Source organism: Lissotriton helveticus, chromosome 7 (genome assembly GCF_964261635.1).
Source record: "Lissotriton helveticus chromosome 7, aLisHel1.1, whole genome shotgun sequence".
NCBI lineage: Eukaryota > Metazoa > Chordata > Amphibia > Caudata > Salamandridae > Lissotriton > Lissotriton helveticus.
Genome location: NC_136068.1, coordinates 452,645,855 through 452,650,980, shown reverse-complemented (window position 1 = coordinate 452,650,980; position 5,126 = coordinate 452,645,855). Strand labels below are relative to the sequence as shown.

The 5,126-nt window shown below is 47.7% G+C and overlaps 1 non-coding gene across 1 annotated transcript; it reads left to right on the top strand.

Annotated features, from left to right (window-relative positions):
- The first annotated feature begins 474 nt into the window (after positions 1 to 474).
- TRNAK-UUU (transfer RNA lysine (anticodon UUU)) lies at positions 475 to 547 on the top strand. Its single transcript has one exon. It is a non-coding gene; the product is annotated as a tRNA-Lys (tRNA).
- The last annotated feature ends 4,579 nt before the right edge of the window (positions 548 to 5,126 follow it).

Here is a 5,126-nt window from a genome sequence, read left to right as displayed (position 1 = left end):
AACACTTCAAAAAACACTTGCTCTTATCCTCATTGGAAGTTTACGAGGTTACAAATGTTTTCATCTCCATTCATTTTTAGTGGGACCATCCTCCAAAACCAATCTCAGCCACCTTGACTCATGCCAATGTTCTATTAAAGTTATAAGGATGCTTTGTTGAGGCACGATTCGTTCCTTCAATAATTTCCCTATTAGTGATTTATACTGACTGCAACTTGCATTACAACTACTGCAATGCTATATCGGACAGCATTCTTTGATATCGTAATTTATTCATTTTTAGTTTGTTAAGCTACTGCCACGGTTGCACGTTGCTCGTCTGTGGATTCATAAATTGATATCCTTATGTATGAATTTGCTTTTCAGAAGGAATTTAAATCATAGTTTGCGAAAAAGAAAACATTTTGAAACTGGAACATAGAGACATACTTTGGACATTGACTTTGTCCTCCCAGGACCAAAGTGTACTGTGGAGCCCGGATAGCTCAGTCGGTAGAGCATCAGACTTTTAATCTGAGGGTCCAGGGTTCAAGTCCCTGTTCGGGCGGCTCCATCATTTTTTCCTAAATACAATTTATAGGTTAGATTATATCATATGTTGTATTTTTAAGTGTCATTGATTTTATAGCGTCGGCAGTTGAAAACGATCATAAATTAAAAGAAAAGCTAGCTTCGTGAAATACAGCACTGTTACCTTAAATACAAAAAACTATAATCGCTCTTTCAGTGCCCGATTTTATATCGCCTACGGATGCTTCAGAATGAAATCAAATTGTAATAAAGTGTACATATACTGTTTTGAAGAACATCGTAGCCTAGACCTAGATACATACTTCCAGGTTATGCCGTGAATTATCTGCGCGTGTCTCGTCGTTGACCGAAAAGAAAAACTGTTGAGGGGTATTCAGGGGGATGAAAAGAAAGATATTAGTTTAAACACTTGTTTTTGATGTCTCTTTATCGTGTGGCAAATGTATTTTAAACGGGGTCTGTAACACGAGAGAGTACGTGACCATGGAAATAAAAGAAAGAATGCATTTATTGCATTGGACCATTAACTAAACACGAGCGCTTTTGAGGAAACGCGCGTGCCAAACAGACTTTAATTGTTCCTGACTTTTAATACCCTGACACTGTCGTTCCGAGACACAATGTTCAATTAAAATAGGGTTTCAAAAATACATTTATAACTAAGTACGCGAGATTCCTTGTCTCTCAGAATGTAAAAGTATGCGCATAGAAGAAAGACTCTGCATCGCCATGTAACTTGCATTAAATTGCAGGACATTTTTACAAGAAAAAAAACAAGATAATTTTATTTTGGGAGTCAAAAAAACGAGTGTATCCATCTTAATTCGGGGGGCTGATATATATGTGGATGCAAATGTCAGAACTTATGTCTGGGAATATTTAGGTCTCGCCTGGGCAGAGCTTGCGCTGCCTCTTCGAGACAAGCTGTATTCAGTGTGTGGGCATTAAGCTCCGCCCCCTGTTCGGTCCATATTTATAATCGACTCCTCTTCCTGTCCTTTGTAATAATGGCTTTTGATTCGTTAATAGGCTTAGTAGTCCCTCCTTAGTACCTCCCTGTGAGAAGTTGGCCTGGCATATGCTGTTCACTATTCTAGTGGGCACCTTGCACCAGTCCAAACGATCCTTATTGATGGTAGGTTTAAAGAAAACCTATATAGAAAGCTATCCTAGTAGTACCTGTGGAGAGCAACCTTCAGGCTAAGTCTTGAAGGAATGTAAAGCAGCTTGTTTTACCAGTCTATAATCTCATGTGTTGACCAAATGAAAGGAGAACCACACCAGGTATATATTTAAAATATATGTATTTATTCTAAACACATCCCTCTAGTCTCTTTATGAGGCTAGAGGCAAAAGTACATGACAAAATTATTTAGCACACAGTATATTAGCACAATATATGATTAGCCCTAGGTGCATCACAAACCATATACTAAGAAAGTGGTATAGGAACCACGACTGACATAGATACAAGGCCTAGAGCCTTTAGAACCGCTGGGGCCACCAGGAACCACCCAAGGTAGTGACACAGGGGACCCACAGGGGACGCGTGCAGTGTCTAAACACAGCCACAAATCACCATTAACTTCTAGGGGGAAAGTCACAGTTGGAAAATTACAATTAAAGGACACTTAGAAGAGGACTTGGAGAAAACCCCTTTAGAACTAGGCAGTTCTAGAGTCAATACCCACGGGAGCACCGGAGTACTTGAGTTACCTCACCCAGGGAAGCCAGGTGCATAGGTGTCTTTTGGTGACGGGTTTCGTCGTCGTTTTCAATGGCGAGCTGCTGAAAAGTGCTGCAGGCGACCAAGTCGAAAGTGTCCGGGTGTATCTAAGGGTGGATCGAAGATCTGAAGAACCTGAAAGCAGAGGGGACAGAGTCTGGGTCACTAGCCAGTGACCAGGAAGGCGAGGAGAAGATGCCAACCAATGTCGGGTGATTTCAGGTGAAGAAGGTGAAGCTTAACTCTTCAGCCACGAGGACCAGGAGGCTTCGAGGACAACAAGGAGCTGGATTTGAGCTGTCCCATGAAGGATGTCGAGTGCTGCGGTGTGGGTTTCCGGATTGGACCCAACAAGCCTTGGCAACAGCAACCCACGCAGAAAGCAAAGATTGGCTTCGGTGCAGACCAGCAAGGTCTGAGGGACTCACCCTTTGGAGGGGGTCAGGGCACATCTGGCGCAGCCAGGAAAGCCCAAGAAACAGAAGAGTTACCTTCGTGGGGACCCACCAGTCGACGGACCAGAGATCGCAAAGGAGCCTCAAGCGGAAAGCTAGAAGCCGGCCCACCGAACACTCGTGGAGTGTAAGCCCACAATCTTTGGTGCAAATGATGCTCGGGGCTTGGACTACAAGTAGCCCAATGTACAACTTTAGGAAAGCTTGGGAAGTTGATGCACTAGCAAATGTGCATGGTGTCCAGGAGTTCCGGTCCCACGTCTCCCGTGATGGCTACAGGTCGCAGCTTTGCTGTGATCTCGTGTCGGCCTTGGAGATATCTGGAAATCCATGTCTTGTGTCACAAAACCTTCGGGTTCCGGCTGGAGCCTCAGAAATGCAGACCGGCAAGATGCTTATTTAGTGCCTGTTTGAACAGGGGAGTAACTCCTTGACCCCAAGGGAGATTCTTCCGTCTTCTAGTCGAAATAGAATGTCGAAGGTCCAGAATATATGTTGCAGAGTTTTCTCCAGGGTAATTGTTAGATCTGGGGGTCTCTAATTGGCAGAGGTAAGTACCTTAGACCAAGTAGGGACCCTTGCTTCTAGTCAGGGTGAAGAATTACACAAAGTAGATAACCCCTGCTCACCCTCTAGGTAGCTTGGCACAAGCAGACAGGCTCATCTCTGAGGCAATGTGTATCATAAATGCACTTAACACAACAGTAATCCCCAATCCACCACAAACTGAGACCACACAGGTAAGTATATATTAAAAAAATATACCTTTATCTAGTTGCAGCAGTAAAAATCAGCAATACACGATAATCACTTCTTCAGGTAAATGTTGCACTTAATCTTAATGGTTGCACGTAATGTAGGAAGTCTCTTAATAAAAAAGATAGTCTCAAGTCTCTTGTAATGCAGTATTAAAAATAATACTATCGCTTTATCTCCACTTAGCTCTAAAAACGAGCAAACTAAGCAATGCCATTAGATAATTTATCCGAGACACTCAGCCCGCAAAGCAATGGGCCCCAAGCGCTGCAAGCGCGCCTCACCAGATGTGCGGGGAACTCCTTTCTTCCGATCGGCACTTCCTAATGGCCTCAGGCGCACCGCGCCGATCAGATCACACTCACTCTCAGCCCCGGCCGGTCTCAGCAGCCCTCCGCCCGCTCTCAGTCCCTCGGGGAGCGGCGGGGAGCTAGCTCGGCGCTCCGAGCAGAGACAGGCAGGCCGGGGGCTGGGGCACTTCGGGAACTCTCTCGGCGAGGTCGGGTCACTCTTCCCCGGTCCCGGCGGTGATCACACAGCACTTCCAGAGGTCCCGATGACGGGGACCAATCCTGTCGCGGCGTACGACGCGAGCCTCCTTCCACACCCGGGGGTCAGCCAATGGCAGTGCGGCTCCCGGGACAGGCCAGCGATGACGCTCCGCTCTTCAGCCAACCACGGCACGGCAACAGGAATGACGCTGCGGCCCACGGGCCTATCCCGTCGCGGCGTTGGTGAGGGGGCTCGGCTCCTCCAGCCAATGGGAGCGCTGCGGCTCCGATCTTCGCCGCGGCAGCCTCCGTTTACGAACGGCAACTTCTTAGGATATTTCTGGTCCCGGGCAGCGGCGGTGAACAGGCGGCAGTTGATTTTTGAGGGCGCAGGTCACGGAAAGACCGCCCTCTTGGCCTCACAATCGCTCTGGAGCAGGATACACGAGGGGAGGCACCACAGACCTCCGACCCTCGCTGGGAATGTGCCGATGAGCACACCGATCCCTACTCACGCTCAGCAGTTGAGCACCACACGCTCCAGGTCCAAAACAGCACGATCTGCACAGCGTCTTGGGTTTCTTTAGGAACCTTTTAACCCTGGGTTCCAGGAACAGGAGGCCAGCTCTTCTCAGGCCCTTGGGGATTCAGTGAAGACACAGCACACAGCAAAGTCTTTTAAGTTCAAGTAGATGGGGGCACAGCACACAGCAAAGCCCTTCTTCTCCTCTCCTTCAGTGGGATAGCAGGGTAGGTCAGCCCTTAGAGCACACAGCAAGGCAATCTTCCTTCAGTCCCTTCAGCAGTCCTTCTTCTGGCAGAGGTTCCTCTTGATTGTAGAATCTAATTTTCTGTAGTCAGGGGTCCTTCTCTTATACCCCAAAAACTCTTTGAAGGCCTTTGAAGTCTTTGCGCAAGTGGGCCCTGAGCCCGGTCTAAACCAGTTCTTGGGGTTGCTGGAGCACTGGGATGTTTCTGGTTTCCTTCTTCCTCTCAGTATCAGGGACAGAGGTGACAGTCGCCCAGCAGGGAGGTGGAGCCAGCATTGTGGTCAGGCAGGCACAGCCCTTCACTATCAGGTGTTATCTCCTCCCACTTCCCTGGCAGCAGATGCTGCCTTTCATCCACGGGCTGACTCAGACAACTTCCTGGGGGCTCTGCAGCCCC